The sequence below is a fragment of the Podarcis gaigeae genome, assembly GCF_964106915.1.
Source record: "Podarcis gaigeae genome assembly, chromosome: 9".
Taxonomy (NCBI): domain Eukaryota; kingdom Metazoa; phylum Chordata; class Lepidosauria; order Squamata; family Lacertidae; genus Podarcis; species Podarcis gaigeae.
In genome coordinates, this window is record NC_139685.1 from 66,161,921 (window position 1) to 66,181,041 (window position 19,121).

The window sequence follows — 19,121 nt, forward strand, 5'->3', positions numbered from 1 at the left end:
TTCCAAAACCCAATAACATAGCAACATAAGGATGATCCCGCTGGATCAGGCCAAAGGTCCATTGAGTGCAGAATCCTGTTCTCCTAGTGGACAATCAGAGGCATATGGGAAACCCAAAAACAAGACACGAGTGCAGCAGCAGCAATTTCCCCAATTCTGATTCGCAGCAACTGATGCCCCCCAATTCAATACCTTGAATTTCCCCTGTTCAAAGAAGGCATCAGTTTGAGACATTCTTGTTTCACATCTATTTACAGGAGGACTCAAGCCCGTGACACAAATGTGGCTATGTTAATTTATATGTACAGAAAAGTAAATTTAGGTTTCTGAGCAGATAAAGGTGGTGCGTGGCTGGTTTGTCACCCGGGGACTGTTTGACATCATGCTCAGCAGCCCTATAAGCAAAGTTGCTTTTTCTAAATCAGAAAGTGGGAAACAACATCAGCTTGCCATACACAACAGAGGTGGGCAGCAAGCAAAATAGCTCCCATTTGGAAGTACAAGGGATGGAGAAGAACAGACAGGAATGTTGCGTCCAAGGGATGAGGAGAGAGAGAAAAGAAGATGTGGGGAACAAGGGGGTGAAGTGAGACAAAGAAAGCCAGAAAAGGAAGTTGGCTGACCTGTGTAGACCATCTTTATGCCCACTTACACATATCTATCTATATATTATTACATATCATATATACAAATGATCTGCTGGTGATCGATTTGATATTACTGAGGGTGTGCATGTGCATTTTTGTTGGCTTTATGTCGTTTCATATATGTTTTTGCCCTGCCTTTGGGGTCTCATTAGGGATGGAAATCTGCTGAAGAAAAAACGCGTGCACTGCTTCAGTCGGGAAGCATGGAATCGGAGAATTGAAAGGGACCCCAGGGGTCATCTAGTCTAACCCCCTGCAATGCAGGAATCCCAGCTAAAGCATCCATAACAGGGAGTGTCTGAGATGATAGATAGATAGATAGATAGATAGATAGATAGATAGATAGATAGATAGATAGATAGATAGATAGAGGCGTGGGGTAGCGCAGAAATAGAGCTTTCCTTTGCAAGGAACACAATCCCGAGCGAGTGCGGGACTCGCAACATCCATTCAGACGTGAGAGAAGTTACTCGGAACCCACCGACCCACAACAGCCTGTTTTCTGTCTCCTCTCAGGAACTGCCCCCCTAAAAGTGTGAGGAGAAGAAATTCCCTAAAACTGTTGGCGCTGAGGTTTCCTTTTTTTGTGGTGAGGAGGACCTTCCTAGAGGAGACTCGTCCGCCCGCCCGCCCAGAGGCGTCTCTGTGAGGGAAGCTGAGGAGTGGGCGGGCCGAAGGGAGCCGGCGAAGGGCGGCAGGGAGGAGCGCCGGAGGAAGGAGCCAGCGAGCGCTTGGGAAAGAGGGAACCGCGTCGGGCGGCGGCGGCACCCAGAGGAAAGGAGGCCGGAGCAGGCGAATTAAAATGGCCACCAGCCGCTGCGGGAGCAGCTGGGAGCGGAGCAGCAGCAGCGGCGGAGAAAGCAGCGCCTCCTCCTCGTTTCCCGGGATTGCCCGCTCGGCCCAGGCCGGGCCTTGATTGATGGGGGAAGCGGGAAGCGGCGCTGGGAGCTGCCGGCTGAGGGGAGCCCGACGGCGGGCGGCGCTGCCTTGAAGCCCACCTCCCCTCTTCTCCCCGCCTGGGCTGCAGCCTCGCCGTAGGAATAAAGGAAGAGAGAGAGAAGGAAAGGAGGAGGAGGAGGAGGCGGACGGCCGCCCCTCCCTCCCTCCCAGCCTCGTCGTTGTTATTATTATCATCATTTCACCCTTTTTCAAAAAAAACTGCAAGCCCTCTTTCCCAAAGCCCTCGCCGGTGGGGCGGATCCCGGACGCGTCTCCAACCTCTCTCAGCAACCGCGCAGCGACCACCCCGGTGAGCAAACGGAGCTCTGGGCATTAACCTCAGCTCCCCCCTTTCCCACCCCCATTTTCTGTCACCCTTTGACTGCCGAGGACACTTGGGGGGGTGTCTCTCTCCCACCCCCCGGCTTCCCTCCCTCTTCCTTCCCTTTTCTCCCCCTCCCTCCTCTCCTTCCTAGGCCGCAACGGCGGCTCCGAGCTCTCCTCCACCTCCCCGGCCAGGGATGCTGCAGCAGGAGCCGTTTGCTCCCCCCCCCCCCGCTGGCTTTTGGCTATACGTCGCTTTCCCCGCACCCCCACCCTCTTTTCCCCTGCGCCTCGATTTGAAAGGGGGGTGGGGGGTGGCGGACAGTTACCCGCATTGCTTTAGCTCTTTTTTTTATTTGTGCATGTTTATCCTAGGCTGCAATATTCAGGAGGAAAGGAATCTCTTTTCTTCCTGGCGACGAGAAAGCCCAGACTTCCTGATTATTATTTTCTTTCCAATGGTTTGCTTCGTTCTGGGCTGGTGGTTTTCTCTTATCTTCCCCCCTCCTTCACCCCAGATTTTTTGTGTCCCCCCCCCCTTTTGCTCCAGGTTTTTGGATCTGCATGGGATTGTGGGCCTTGTTTTCTCCAGCAAACGGTGTTTTGTATGTGAGAGGTAGATAAATGAATCGCAGCAACTACCAGACTTTTAGAAGACATCCGAAGGCAGCCCTGTTTAGAGAAGCTTTTAATGTTTGAGGCATTATAGTATTTTAATATATATTTTTGGAAGCCGCCCAGAGTGGCTGGGGAAGCCCAGCCAGATGGGCGGGGTATAAATAAATTATTATTATTATTATTATTATTATTATTATTATTTGCCTTCACTTTAACCTATGCGGACAGGTTGCAACACCCACTACCCCACCCCACCCCCTTGTCTCTGGAAGCTGCTTCTGCTTTCTGGGAGAGGGACTGAAGGGCCCACGGAAACGCTGGCAGCTTGTCCTCTTCCTGGCCCTGCAGTGATTGCCTTAAAAAATAAATAAATCCCTCTGTTTCTCTCTCTCCCCCGCACCCCAGTGTGCTGTCTTTACCTTTGTTAATGGGTTTTGTTCCTTTTAGCTGCTGGGAAGGGATATGGGGGAAAAAGATGGGCAAGCAGAACGGAACAGGAAATACAGGGCTCCCCCCACCCCACTTTTAAATCTCTCCCAACCTTCTGTGCCCTGCGGTATGATGAAGGGAAAAGAACAAAAGGCACCCCATCCCTGTCCATTAGGGGTGGTTTGTTTTTGTTTTTAGAAAGTGCTTTACGTGACAGGTCTGTAGGAAATGATAAAAGATGTATTTGTCTGAAAGGCTCTTAATGTTGGTTCAGGAGCTTAAAGGAATATTTGTGTGTAGCTGAGGGGGCAAGGAAAGACTGGCTAGTCATTAGGAACTGTAATGGATCTCCCCACCCCAATGTTGAGTTACGTTAGGATAAATGACTCTGCTAGTTATAGTAGAGAATCTTTAATCTTTAAACCTGTCAATCTTGAAGCAGTTATTGCTGATAGAGATCTTTCCGAAGATTTCAGGAGTTCCTTCCCCTCTTTTAGCCTGGTTTACAGCTCTCTCTCTCTCTTTTTTTAACTACTGACGTAAATATAACAAAAGAGTCTTGGGGCACCCTAAAGACTTAACAGATTTACTATTGCACAAGCTTTCATGGCCTGCAGTCTACTTCATCAGATGCACAGTGTGTTATTCTGAGTTGCATATATACATATATACATGACTGGAATAGCATATTGTAAAAAGTGAGGTCAGAGGGAATTTAGGAATTGTATTGTGTACTTGTTTGTGTGTGTTAAGTGTATCCATAGAAGATTCCTGCAAGTTTGTTTTGCAGTATGTGTTTCATAAGCTAGCTGAAATGTTTCATGGTCCTATGTAGGTTGCAGTGACCTGAGTGCAGGATTCTGTTTAAAATCTTGCTTGGCTTAGTTCCATTTTAATTTTTTTTTGTATATAGTATATAGACTGATGGACTCCGCTCCCCCATGCCTCTGCTAATAACTGGTATTGGAAAGAAAAGAAAAGAGATCAGTCATACATTATTCCCATGCTCACCATGCCTCTGAGATAAATACAACAGAGTTCACTCTTATAAACAATTGTTTCAGAACTTCAGCTGCTCATGTAGCGATAAGAAATGCATCTGCTATCCTTGACTGTTAGAACTGGAGGCTGTGATAAGCAAGTCAGCAGTTTCCAAAATTCGGTGCATGAATAAAAAGGAGAAACTATGTTTGAATGGTCTTCCATAATACAGCTCATAATACAGTCTTTGGATATAGGTTTCTGGCATATTTTGGCATATGTGCTAATTTATTGAAAATTGACATTCTCCATGCTTATTTCTCAACTACTTTCAGACATAGGATTTTACTAATCATGTTGTTGTGCATGATAGTTTCCATCACTCAAAAATATGTGCCTTAAATTAAAGTTGCTTATCTACTCTATAGATCTTCTTCTGCAGATATATTGACAATATTCCTAAGCTCAGTGCATGAAAAATTACTGTTTCCCACTGAAACAGTATTGACTACGCTTGATGGTGTTGAAAGAGGGAAGGCTTGGTTAAATATCAGGAAATGTGCATGAAGTTTATATTTAGGGTGGCAAATGATTACCAAGGGAAGTTTTGAAATTCTTATGTTCTGTAGCTATAGCAGCTTCCTGCTTAAGGATTGGGTTGTTCCACATATGGTGGTTAACCAACACTTAAATGCTTCAGCGTAGGAAGAAGCATTTATGTTCGGTGTTTACTATCACAAAAATACAGATATCTATTTTTTCATGGATACGTGAGGAGAAGCTGCTGTGACATTCTACTGCAGGCATCCCCAACCTTCGGCCCTCCAGATGTTTTGGACTACAATTCCCATCATCCCTAACCACTGGTCCTGTTAGCTAGGGATCATGGGAGCTGTAGGCCGAAACATCTGGAGGGCCGCAGGTTGGGGATGCCTTTTCTACTGAGAGTACATATGAGTAAAATAGGCATGGGTGCATGCAAATGAAATTGGTGGAACTATCCCAGCATTCAGGAGCAAGAGAGTAAGCTATAAAAAAAAACAATGAGTGCCCTCCAAAGTGATGCTGGAAAAGCTGGTCACTGTTGCACATCATTTTAAGCAATAGACAAGCAGCATGCTAGAGCACACTACCTGATCGCTCCTGCTTTGTTCCTCCTACAGTGTAAGTGAGAGCAACAAACCACAGACTTTGGTTTGACATGTCATTTGAACCCAGAAATGTGCTTTGTTTCTTGGCTTGATGATTGTGGTTTTCTTAAGGAGAAACAAACCATGATCCGAGTTCACGTGGCATGGTAAGCCACGTTTAATGGGTGTTGCTCTCATGCTAGGGGAGGAGTGAAACAGAAGCAATTGGGCCATATGCACTACTTGTTCACAGTAGTTCATGGTTTATGGCTTAATGTGCAAATAATCAAAAATAAAAAGAGGCTATAATTTAAACTCTACATTGAATTAGAAAGTAAACAGACAAATACTTCTGTGTATGAATATTTTGATTTTTTTTTCTGATTCTTGTATTGTAGTATCCTACAATAATTTGGAATAAAACATCAGCTCACTTTTGAAACATCAGAGCTGAGGTTTACGCGCCCAATTCATTACCCCAAGGCAGACCTTTGGTTTACCTTGTTTTAGACAGGTCTTTCCCAACCCTGCTACTTTGGATTCTTTTAATCTTGCAGCCCTGGGGATCTTTAGAACAGTGTTTCCCAACCTTGTGCCTCCAGATGTTTTTGGCCTACAACTCCCATCATCCCTGACCACTGGTCTTGCTAGCTAGGGATGATGGGAGTTGTAGGCCAAAAACATCTGGAGGCACAAGGTTGGGAAACACTGCTTTAGAAGCTGAATTTGTAACTTGCTGCTTGCAAAATGTTATTGTATCATTACAGTGTGGCTCCTCACCTCATTCTAATACAGTAGTGCTAGCAGTCTGTTTTTGTTTACCAAAGTCAAGCGAATCTTTTCAAGCAAGGTATGTTAGTGCCTGGGTAACATAGATGTAGCAGCTTGTAGTATACGAAAGCCCACTTTGAGGCATGTGGTAGCTATATTGGAATCAGCATTCACCTGTGGGTGTATGTAGTCCCACGTCTCAACTTGGTTGCACCATTACAAACTTCTTGTTTTGAAGAGAAAAATATTTATAACGTCAAGGCAGTTCTTAGTGCCTGTTCTCTGAAAAGTTGGAAGTATTTGTCAGCACATATTGACATGGTAATGCAAGCGCCGTTCAAAACTCCTATTGTTCTATGCACATTTTGCGACAGGGAATTTCATTGGCTTTTCTGCCTCCTCACTTCCAGCTACTCTCTGAAGACTGGAGAAGAGACCCTCCTAAGAGTATTAGGCGGGTGGGCGAGGAAAGGACTAGACCATGTGAAAAATGAACATAATATTCTAGCTGCAGTTCATTCATTTTCAGCTTTGTATTCTTGTTATAAAAAAGCATGCCTAGACATTCCGTTGTTGCTCCCATAACCTAGGTTTAAGGTCAAAACAAAAAAAAATTCCTTCCAGTAGCACCTTAAAGACCAACTAAGTTAGTTCTTGGTATGAGCTTTCGTGTGCATGCACACTTCTTCAGATACCATGCACACGATGCATGCACACGAAAGCTCATACCAAGAACTAACTTAGTTGGTCTTTAAGGTGCTTCTGGAAGGGATTTTTTTTGTTTTGACTATGGCAGACCAACACGGCTACCTATCTGTAACTGGAACTAGGTTTAAGGTGCCATTTAGCTTCTAGCTTTCATATCTCAGTTTCTAACACTGAATGCAAGTGATTACTCCCACCTCCACCAATTTTTTCTCTTCCTGGTTCATTCTAGATGGATTAGACTAGGAGTCCCTAAACTTCCTGTTCCTGTTGGCACATGTGGAATTTTGTGTGTTGTGGATCTTAGTTAGAAAATGGCTGTTCCAGGGCATGGAAAAAGCAGAATATAAAAGGTGGATCAGAATGGTTTCCCTTGCACTTGCACAATTTTTAAATGGGATTTCCCCCCAGGCCACCATCAAATAACAGGCCACATTCGTCTTCATGGGCTGACCTGTAAAAAAACCCTGCAGATCCAGCATTTGTCAGCACTGTCATGGCACAGAACAAATCATCCTGGGTGGGATTCATCTAATGAGCTCTGTCAGTGAAAGCCCGGCAAAGGGACTCTTGATTGCACAATGGAGCTTCTCCCCCTTTCCTCTCTCTGCATGGCCTTGTGCCCCCTGAAATTGGCTCGGGGTGGCGGGTGGAACTCTCAGAATAGTGCAGCGGGAAGGGAAGGAGAGAGAAATTGTTCTGTCTGGCAAGCCAAAAAGCTGATGGAAAGGTGTTTTTTTTGGGGGGGGGGTGATGCTTAATAGCTCCCCATTATTTTTGCAAGGCATGTCCCCCAAGCCACCAACTGAATAAAGTTGGCATTGATTTCTGTGGATAGTGTTGGAACAGTGTTTACAGCGGTAAAGAAAACCTCACCTTACACAGGGATCCTCATTGATTTTTATGTTTGTCACATGGGATTCCCCACCCCCACCCCCATACCACAGAACACATCTGTGGACACAGATATAAACTGTGATTTGATTGTGGTTTTAGAGGGATTCCTTGGGAAAATCATGAGGATCCATTAGCATGAAGTTCTGTGAACAGAATCCATGTTTTTGTGCTATGGTGGCTTTGACAAGTGCTGGATTAGTGTTTTGTCTTTACAGTGCAAGCAATAGAAACCAATGCCAGTTTTAATTTGGGGTGAATGGTTTGGTGGGCATGTCTTATATGGACCTGTGAGACTCCATAACTTGGATCAATGTTTTTCTGCCATGATGGTGCTGGCGCCGGTGATACTTAATTCCATGCATAAACACATGTGATTGTAACTTCAGAGCACTAAATTTTTGCAGAACTGCAGTCTTTACCTGTACAGTTGTGAACTTCATTGCTTTAAACAGAGTTTCCTCTGACACTTGAATATAATTGCATCTGACTTTCTGACAGTTTGTTCTCAGATCTTCTGCTATAAATGTCACTTCTTTTTGGGCAGTGAGTGTTGGGCATGTGTTTACATATAAAGATTGAAATTGCACACATTGATAGAGGAAGATGAATAGTTTGGCATAAGACCTTTGCTTTTCTCCATTCTTTTAATTTAGCATCCACCTTCTCCCTCCTCCTCATTTCTGTCTCAGGAATAATTGTGACATTGACACCACTGAGTTGTACAAGAAATCTGGAAAGAAATGATGTAAGCAAGAGGTGTCTGTGCACTGCTGTTGGATGAACCTGCAGGCATTTGGTTGCAGCTTTCCGCATTTGCTAATGATTAGTTCAGTGATAAAGGCTATTTTGTTTAAACTCTGCTGTTTAAGGTTCTTGGCACTGCTCACAGAGCCACATGATGTTTGTTGCTTTATTTCCATGACCAAATTGTGATTTCTAAGCAAATAATTTACAGTGGAAAACCACACCACAGTTTATGAAATAATCTGTGTTTGGTTGCCCTAGCTATACTTTTACCAAAGCATGCTAAGTTCAGTCTTTCTTTCCCCCATCCCCGCTCCCCATTAATGGAGACTGGCAACTTTAAGGAAGTGTTCTCTGAAGATGCCTTGTGTCATAATCACTATTTTAGCTGCCTCAGAATCTGGTGAAAATGAAGAAATAACCTTTAATGAGAAGTGACATGGGCAAGATCTACACAGATAAGTGTTGCTTTTTCTTTTCAGAAAGAGAGAACTCGAGAGCTCAGATAGGACCACTTCTATGCTATGTCCAAATTCTCATTCATATTTATATTGACTGTGGGAGGGGGTATGCATGGTCCCAGAGTTGCACCTGTAGCTCTCTGCATTAAAATTAGAATGGGGTGAACAGATGCCAAATTTGAAGACAGTTCTTTGAATGCATCCCAGAACAATTCTTCATATCCCTCTTCATTTTTTCAACTAGACCCCCCCCCATGTTTTGTTTTTTTAGACTTATGTAGCACATATGCTAATCAGGATACCAAGGGTTGGGACATGGATTGATGCAAAGTGTGTAGTATATTATTTTGAAGCTAGTGTTCAAATCTCACTGAAAGGGGATTTGAGTGTGGCGCTAGTTGGAACATGTTGGCTTTTTTATGTACAGTGCGGTGATATAGTATACAGTGATACATACGCTTCAGGTTACAGACTCCGCTAACCCAGAAATATTACCTCGGGTTAAGAATTTTGCTTCAAGATGAGAACAGAAATCATACAGCGGTGGCGCAGCGGCAGCAGGAGGCCCCATTATCTAAAGTGGTGCTTCAGCTTAAGAACAGTTTCAGGTTAAGAACAGACCTCCAGAACGAATTAAGTTCTTAACTCGAGGTACCACTGTACTTACACTTTAGCAGCTAAAGGAAGTTCAGTTTTGTTAGTGTTAAGTTTTCCTCTTTTTCCTGCTACTTTGTAGGAAAGGTATCTTTTTGCTAAGTTCTTAATATGAACTGTGGAATGAATTCCTTACTATGGGTGTAATTGTAGCATTGATATTGCATATTATCTAATCTGTTGGTATGGTTCTTGCTCAAACTTTTAATATGCTCCAATAAATATTACACATCACTTGGGAAGACAGGCAAACTAATATCAATGTACTGGATGAAGCAAAGATCACCAGTGTTGAAGCAATGATTCTTCAACATCAACTTTGTTGTACTGGTCATGTTGTGTGGATGCCTGATGGTCGTCTTCCAAAGCAACTACTCTATTCTGAACTTAAAAATGGAAAGCGTAATGCTCGTGGTCAGCAAAAGAGGTTTAAAGACTGTCTCAAGGCAAATCTAAAAAAATGTAGTATAAACACTGACAACTGGGAAACACTGGCCTGCAAGTGCTCCAGTTGGAGAACAGCCTTTACCAAAGGTGTCATGGGCTTTGAAGACACTTGAACTCAGAACGCAAGGGAGAAACGTGCTAAGAGGAAGGCACGCTTGGCAAATCCACACCGTGATCAACTCCCGTCCGGGAACCAATGTCCCCACTGTGGAAGGACGTGTGGGTCCAGAATTGGCCTCCACAGTCACTTATGGACTCATTGTTAAAACCGTGTTTATGGAAGACAATCTTACTCGGCTACGAATGATCGCCAAAGAAGAAGAAGAAGACTTTGTAGCGTATTCTTATTTGTTGTGGTTTTGTCTAAGAATTGCTTTGAACACAATGTATGTGTGGAAAATGCAGTTTATAAATAAACGGAATATGACTAGAAACACCATTATGCTCCTTTAAGCTCTTTCAGTTCTTGAAACAGGACAAGAAGCTGTTTACAGTCTTGTTCATTCAATCAGATTTCTGGATAAATTTGTATTTGGCTTCTCTTTGCTATAACTGTCTGCAGAGTTGAGCACCTTTTTAGGATAAGATCATTGCTTTGGACTTAGAATACCAGCATGCTCCTTGGCATGCATTCCCTCTAAATATTAATTATGAATATTTAAAGTATGCCCCATTGAACACCTCTATAAAAAGAGGGGCCAATTTTAAAAATAGTGGGGGAAGGGCCAGTGGTTAGCAAGAAAGCATCTTTACTATAATTCATGTTCACACATGTATAGAAAACAAGTGTACGAACCCCTTTGACTTTTTTAATTTTTAGCTTACTGTAGTTGGTACCTCTGGCTCACTCCCTCAGTACTTTAAAAAGTTACTTTGTACGGTCCTTAAGTTGTATAGAGAAGAGAGAATTGAATCTACATGTACAATGTTTCAGTGTTAAGTAATCATTACTTCATTACGGAAATTCCAAAAATGTTCTGCAAGTTGGCTGTGAGTCCTGGAAGCCCTGTTGTGGAACTGTGGAAAGATGGAATACGCTTAAAATTATGTATGTATGTGACCTAATTCAGTTTTTAAGAGAGTCAGCAGAGCACTTTTTGTGCCGCTTTTACAGAATCTATAAATTATCAGAGCGAGTACAGTTCTGCATATCATTAAGACTCCCTTGGAGGACAAGGGGTCACATAGGTGTGCTATAGGATACTACAGAGAAGCTGAATGAATTCTTTGTATCTGCCTGCACTGCAGAATATGTAGGGCAGATCCTTGTCCAGAACTAGCTTTCTCAGAAAGTGTTTGAAGATCTGAGGCCAGCGGATAAAGTCTAAATTTTAGGCCTTATTGACAAATTTAAAAACCACAAACTTAATTGTGAAATTGCTGGTGTAACAAAAATATGTAACCTGTCCTTCGATCAGCCTCCATACCTGAAGTCTGGAAAGTGTAAACCTTTTTATGATACAGGGAGACCTGGGTATTAGCATGCTACTTAACATCTGTTTCTGGTGTAAACTATGGAAACTAAATATAACTAAGAGAAAAGAGTATCTAATTGATATGGTCAAATAAAAACAACTTGTACCCTGGTAGTGGGGTTCATCACTCTAGAATATGCATACATGTTTATAGTCCTAACCTAACATATAATTTCAGGGTTACATGATAAGTAAGAAAAAAGTAATGGACTAGCTGAAATTTGCAATTCTGCTTGAAGAGTAATTTCTATCGCTACACTTTATGAGGTCCCCCCCCGGATGAATATGTGAGGTTTCCCCCCTGAAACAAACATTCCATGGGCACTTTTTAATCCTTATTCAAATGTATGTGTTTTGCTTCTTTATAGATAGCAGGTGCTGGAGGTGCAGACAGACTCGTTAATGGTATAGAAGGAATAATTTCTGTCTTTGTCTGTAACTGAAGGTGATGGTAAATGAAAACTGCTTCAAGGATTTGCAGTTGTGTCTGATTTATAGTTCTCCTTAGATGAAGGAAACATATGCAGGAAAGAAAATGAGTGGGAAAGGTGACATTGGATGATTAAACAGAAATTCTATTTTGGGATACATTAAAAAGGAAGGTGCTAGAGATGTAAGATAGATGAATATTCTGTATTTGTGTATTTTTATATATAATCCTTTAGATGAATATTCTGTATTTGTGTATTTTTATGTATAATCCTTTTTAGTGGGTAGCTAGAAGATTAATGGCTTCTATAAATTGTTTGAATGCTTGGGGAGGGGAACAACAATATGCACATGGGGAAGACTAGGACTGCTGTTGCCAACTCTTTTTTCCAGCTACCTTTGGTAAAAGTGGGGTGTCCATGGTTTTAATTTAGTTTAAGGTATTTTTGTTTCTTCTGACTTTTGAAATCGATTCTGTTTGGTAATTGGGAACTTCATAAGAATGCTTTGTCTCGATTAGCGGAAGGAAATCCCAATAAAGTGTGATAAATTGAATTTCTTCAAACAAATATGAAAGAAACTGTCCTCTGGTTGATTAAGTAAGATTGAGCAGGCAATTAGATGATGCTGACTGTATTAGCAAGATTGAAATTGCTCTTTAGTGCTACCAGAAAAGAAAGCTGGTGGTGGTTTCTTCCTCTTTTCTCTCCTGGGAGAAAGTGAAAATACTGTGTATCTGCAAAATATATTTACTTATTGCCTGAAATTGCTGTCATTCTCTACTGAGACCAGTTTACATAATCACTTGTAGTAGTGCAGTAAGTTATCACTTGACAGTAGTGCTGGATTACCCAATAGGCAGACTAAACACGTGGTTAGGGCACCAGCATATCAGGGGCAGAAAAATGATTTAATTTTTGAAATAATTGACACTTGATATTTCAGGGGGGGGGGCATTGAAGCAGAGTGTAAGGAAGTTTAACAAAGTTCTGGGAAATAACAGAACTTTATTTAGCTTCCTTACTGAGCCTCTGGGGCTTGCCGATCATAAGGTTGGCGGTTCGAATCCCCGCGACGAGGTGAGCTCCCGCTGCTCGGTCCCAGCTCCTGCCAACCTAGCAGTTCGAAAGCAGGCCAGAAAGTGCAAGTAGATAAATAGGTACCATTCCGGCGGGAAGGTAAACGGTCTTTCTGTGTGCTGCTCTGGTTTCGGTGTTCTGTTGCGCCAGAAGCGGCTTAGTCCTGCTGGCCACATGACCCGGAAAAACTGTCTGTGGAGAAATGCTGGCTCCCTTGGCCTGTAAAGCAAGATGAGCACCGCAACCCCAGAGTTGTCTGCAACTGGACTTAACTGTCAGGGGTCCTTTACCTTTTTTATACTCTCCCCATTTTTCTGTTCTCTTTTTGTTACTTATCCCCCCCCCCCCCAACCAGGGAATGTCCTACTAAAGTATAATGAGAGGAAATCAGATCCTCCTCAAATGTGATCCCACCCCCCTAAAGGTTCAGTGCATGTGACTTTAGGACTGGGCCCTTGTGCATAAAAGGTAATGTCCGGCAGGTATTTGAACTCAGCTTCCCTTTTCCCTTACATTGCACCCACATTTAAATAACTTAAATAAATAACTTAAATAACACATTTAAATAATTTTGTGTCTCATGCTGTGTTTCATGTGTAGGCAGGAGGATAATGAGATATCACCAACTTGAATATTGCTCCCAAAATCAACAACCAAGCCACAAACAAAAAACCACTAACTCTCTGACTGCCAGGGAGGCCTTTTCAGCCATGGTGTCTATTCTTAGAGCAAACATTGTTTTCTTTTAGGCACCAGGTAGGAACTTTAAAAAAAATAAAAATCCATGCTTTTCAAAAATTTAATCAATATAAAATGTTACTGACTGTTCACTCTTTTTTACTGTGTATTTACATGATTGTATATGTATAATCTTGTAAACTACCCTGAAATCAAATTTGGTGAAGGATGGTGAATCAGCCAGTCAACAAATGTATAGAGAGGTATGTGCTTAGATGGGGTTGTTATATTTGTATATTGGACCAAGCAGGGGGATTTGGAAAATTTTATAGTCTAGTGTTTGCTGGACTGTTGCATTTCAATCAGCAGATGTAGAATATGCAGTTGCTTATCTTACTGGAAAGAAGTCTTCACAACTTCACAACTGTTGCTTACAATACCTTAGTTTTATACTGACACAGTATGTGAATTAGGTGTAAATTGCGAAATAGGGTTTGAAATAGATTAAGAAAATTGTTTAAACTTGAAAAATTGGTATATTTCACAAAAGCAGTTTCCAGCTTCAATTTTGCCTGATGTCTTTATGATGGGAAATAACTAACTGAACACATTCCATGTGCCATTTCTCAGTCTTTCCAAGAGTAACTGAGTTTGTGTGTGTGCATGCATGCTTGTGAGGCACACACATACACAAACAGAGGGAGAGTGAGCGCTCATCCCTGCCTTTCCTTTATCATTGTACAGTGGGCCTGCCACTTATAATACGCAGTGCTTTTTTCCTAGAAAAACAGGTGCCAGTACTCACCATGCAGTTGTTACAGTAAGTGTTACACTTTTTCACCAAAAAGAGAGAGGTGCCAGTACTGTGTACTCTTGAGTACCCCCTGAAAAAAAGCACTGCTTATACATAATTTACTTTTGAAATTGCGACCTTAGGCACATGGCTGAAAAATACGTACATCGTAAGCCGCCTTTTCATAGTTTAAACCATGCTCAAGTCGGCTTACAACAAGTCAAGTTCTACAACCAGCAAACACGAGGAAATATTCTGGTTGGAATGGTTTGGTCAGAGAGTGTAGTATAATGCTAGATTATTACTGCAGGGACGGGGAGCAGGGAGTCACATTGTTTATTGTTATATTCTGAATCCAAGGGGCTAAAGCAGTGCATAAGCAGCAGATCAATATACATAAAGGAAACCTTAAATATATAATTCAAGAGCACATACACTTTGGCCTCTGCAATCATTCTTTGCATTCCGAGAATCCCATCCCCCCAACAATCACACAGATAGAAAACTGAAATCAAATCTTGAGGCTAAAGCCCTGTGAACCACCCTGAGATCTTATGATGAGGGGTAGCATATAAATATAATAAAGGGTTGCCATACGTTTGGAATTTCCTGGACATGCCCAGAATACTGCCGTCGGAAGCAGTGTGCGGGCAGAAATTCAGGTGGAAAAAAAGCTCAACGACTTTTTGTGTCTGGATTTTCACTTAATCTAAGAATTATTATTATTATTTATTATTGTTATTTATTAATAAAGCCAGCACACTGAAGGACATGACACCTAGTATGAAGGGGGAAGGAATGTATTTTTACAATACACAGAAAAATTCCTATCCCAAGGTAAGAGTCACTACGTAAGGTGCAGAATATGGATTATGAAATCCCACTTCCCCTGGGAGGCAGTCTGGGTCAAACCAGTCTCCTGTGTAATGAGTTCCAAATATGGCTGCTATAACTACAAAAGTCCTGTTCCCTATTTTTACTGCCCATGCTTCTCAGAGCAGGAAGACATGCAGCAATGTCTCTGTTATTATATTAGTGATAATAGCACAACAGTGGAAATGGTTAACAAATCTGGCTATGCAGTAAAATTTCTGGAATTCAGTTATTGCAGAAAAACAATAGCATACTTTAAGTGTCTCAGGGACACGAAGATTCTGCTCATTTCTACACAGTATGGTGTGATTTTATCTCATGTAGTTTATTTTCTGATTTACAGTGGTGCCTCGCAAGACAAAATTAATCCGTTCCGTGAGTCTCTTCGTATAGCAGTTTTTTCGTCTTGCGAAGCAAGCCCATTGACAGCTTAGCGGATTAGCGCTATTAGCGGTTTAGCGGCTTTTAGCGGCTTATCAGCTTAGCGGATCAGCTGATAAGCGGCTTAGCTGCTTAGAAAAAGGGGGGAGGGGAAAAAACCCACAGGAACTCGCAAGACATTTTCGTCTTGCGAAGCAAGCCCATAGGGAAATTTGTTTTGCGAAGCGCCTCCAAAACGGAAAACCCTTTCATCTAGCGGGTTTTCCGTCTTGCGAGGCGTTCGTCTTGCGGGGCACCACTGTACATGTATCCCTCCCCATATTATCTAGAGAAATATGTATGTCATGATCTTTGATTGGGTGTTATTATTTAATATGGCAAATGGGGAGCCATCCATAGGGATGCATGCTCCCAGCCTGTTGCAAATTCCCTTTTCTGTAATGTTAGGTCTCCCAAACATGGTGGATGATCAGGCGTTCCTTTCTGCTCCCCTTCAATTTTGATCAGGCATTCCCCACTCTTTGACATGTGTAACTGATCTGGACCGATTATATATAGAGGAGGGAGAAAGGTTGTTTTCTGCTGCTCCAGAGAAGCGGACACGGAGCAATGGATCCAAACTACAAGAAAGAAGATTCCACCTAAACATTAGGAAGAACTTCCTGACAGTAAGAGCTGTTCGACAGTGGAATTTGCTGCCAAGGAGTGTGGTGGAGTCTCCTTCTTTGGAGGTCTTTAAGCAGAGGCTTGACAACCATATGTCAGGAGTGCTCTGATGGTGTTTCCTGCTTGGCAGGGGGTTGGACTCGATGGCCCTTGTGGTCTATTCCAACTCTATGATTCTATGATTCTATAATACAACTATTAAGAAATGTGTGTGGGCCCATGGCTGTGTTCCCTAAAAGTGGCCAGTGTTCTGTCTTCATCAAACTCTTGGTAATTTTTTTAATCATTGTGACAATTACATCTGCAACTTGGGTGGAATCTACACACACACAAACATTGCGAAAATGTTTTTTTAAATTTTGTTTTGAAAAATACATTGAATTTTGCATAGCTCGCTGTCACCATCTAGTGTCACATTTGTATATTGCACTCTACATCACATTTGAAACATTTTATTTGCAGCTGTGTAGCTAGCTGAGTCTTAGGACTGAAGGAGATTTGAATCAACTAAATGGAACCATTACTGTAGTCCATAATACATTGTAGTGCATGTGGGTTGTTTAGGCTCATGAACATGCAGTATTCCCTTCCTTGTTAACTTCAGTCTTTTGCATTATTAGTAATCAAAACCTAATTTACTACTACTTGATTCTTCACCATCACTTACCTTCTTTGACAGGGCGTTTGTGTTGCAGCCCCTGCTCAGAAATAGCATTTGCCTTGCAGTGTTGTTCTAGAGAATGTCCCTTACTCCAGAGTGCCTTGCATTGCTGTTCAGACCCCGAAAGCTTTTAAAGAAGCTGTCAAATTAGAAATCGCAGTGCCAGATGGAAATGCTGCACCTACTGTGACTTGCTAAATTCAATAAAAGGTTAATGGTACTTTTTGTATTGTATTGGCAGGTTTGGTGATGACAGTGTTGTCAACCCCACAGCATGAGAACAGTAGAGCCATTAATAAATTACATAGTACTGCCAGTGTGTAATACTTTACAGATATATTCTCATTCTTCCACTTGCTCTTATGTGGAGGTGGAATGTGTCATGAAACCTAAATTTGCAGTTGGTCACTATGCTTCCTTTAACAACAATACTATACATCATTTAACCCTACACTTTTCTGGACTTTGAAATCACTTCATACTTTCAGTTGACCACATAACAGTCCTATAGGGCAGGGATTACCAACCTTTTGGGGTAGATTTGCAGACTGCATGGTGACGCTAATTTCAGTGGTGGGAACGGACCATTTGGGTGCCACGAAAGGCCTTTGCATGAGTCTGAAGATTAAGCTTCTGTGTTAAGGCCACCTAGTATCTTCATTGGGGTGATTTGAATTGGGAACTTCCTGAGTTGCATTAAAATCAAATAGAGTCTTATACAGGCCGTCCATGCCAAAGCTCATTGTTCAGAATTCAGTAATTATCACCATTTGAGTACAGATTCTCACATTATCTGAATTACATAAACAAGGATGCCCTTTGATTTTCCGTTTGCTTATTGATTGATCGATTGAATCAGGATTGTTAACTAAGATGAAAGGAAAACTGGTGTAGAAATAACTTTTGACATAACTTGGAGTGTAGCAAATTTTAATGCAAGTTTGGAGGGAAGGGGGCTTGTGGTTTTAGGTGGTAAGAGAGCCTGCTCTAGCTAATGCTTTCTCATCCTTCCATTCTGGAAGCACCGTATTTTTCGCTTTATAGGACGCACCCGACCATAGGACGCACCTTGTTTTAGAGGGGGTGAACAAGGGAAAAAAATTCTCCCCCTCTCTGCGCAGCGCCCCTTCAGCGAAGCGGCAGGAGAAACGGAAACCTTTCCATTTCTCCTCCCGCTTAGCTGAAGGGGCGCTGCGCCTCAGCTGAAGGGGCACCTACCCTTCAGCAAAAGGAACCTGAAGCCTCCGGAGCGCAGCGGGAGCTCCTGCTGCACTCTGGAGGCTTCAGGTGGCTATCGCCGAAGCCAAGGAGCCTGCATTCGCTCCATAAGACATACACACATTTCCCCTTAATTTTTGGAGGGGGAAATGTGTGTCTTATAGAGCGAAAAATATGGTGCTTGATTAAAAGGTACCTTTTCTTGGGATGCCTTCCTCAAAGAGAATTTGCTTGTTGTGGTTATTCAGTGTCATGGAGAGCAATTGCATATGATCATACCCATTGTTCTTGTTGCTGTTACTACTACATCATATCTTCCATAGCTGGCTGCTAGTATTGAAAGAGGTCCTAGAGTTGCGCTCTGGGAAGCTGTTTTCCATTAGATCCTTCATCCTTGGCAGGCTTTTAAGGGAAAAGGAAAGTGATGAGCACAAAGAAATAATGTGTATAAGAAAGGGGAGATGCACTTGGAACAGGAAAAATAGGAACTAAGGCAATAAGAGGAGGAGACTGGGTCCTACCCACACCATGTATAAATGGTGATGCACATGCTATTTCTGCCCTTTTCAGCAGTTTATACTTCTGGGTGCCTAGAATTTAGCAATCCCTGTCATAACTCTGAATAGTCACCATAGCAGTTGTAGATTTTGTTATTACAAAAATAGGAAATTGCTTCATTGAGTGCCTAAAATCCCTCATTAGTCATCGTCACATTGATTTTGAGAGATAACTTCTTCATTCTTTTGCCCAAGTAAAAGAATGACAGAAATGTTTCTCTTACTTTCAGGCCAAATTAACTTTTTGACTGAAGGGGTAGCTTTACATTGAAGTGGTGATATTTCAGTAAATTGCTGGGATATTTTTTTTTTTTAACTCCATGCTGAATTGTACCTTTTTAGAAAATTCAGTTTAGCTATTTTTCTTTCTAAATTATTTTGCTTTGTTTAAATGTCAGTGGAAGAAATCTGTAACCCATTTAATCTGTCAGGAACAAGTAATGTGTGAAACATCTCTGAAAGTCTCATTGTGGGGTATATGAGCAACTACATATTTTCCAGCTGGCCCAATAGAATGCACCTGGAATTATTCTAAATGATTTTTCTAACTTTGCACAAATGTTC

The 19,121-nt window shown here is 42.1% G+C and overlaps 1 protein-coding gene across 4 annotated transcripts in view; it reads left to right on the forward strand.

Moving 5' to 3' along the window:
* Nucleotides 1-1,302: 1,302 nt before the first annotated feature.
* Nucleotides 1,303-19,121, forward strand: part of WDFY3 (WD repeat and FYVE domain containing 3) — a 130,127-nt gene continuing 112,308 nt past the window's right edge. For 2 of the 4 annotated variants that reach the window (XM_083756153.1, XM_083756155.1), the window contains exon 1: nt 1,303-1,896. The gene's annotated coding sequence lies outside the window, so the exon portion shown is untranslated. The remainder of the gene's footprint in view (nt 1,897-19,121) is intronic. The other 2 variants (XM_083756156.1, XM_083756157.1) reach the window with 1 other exon arrangement.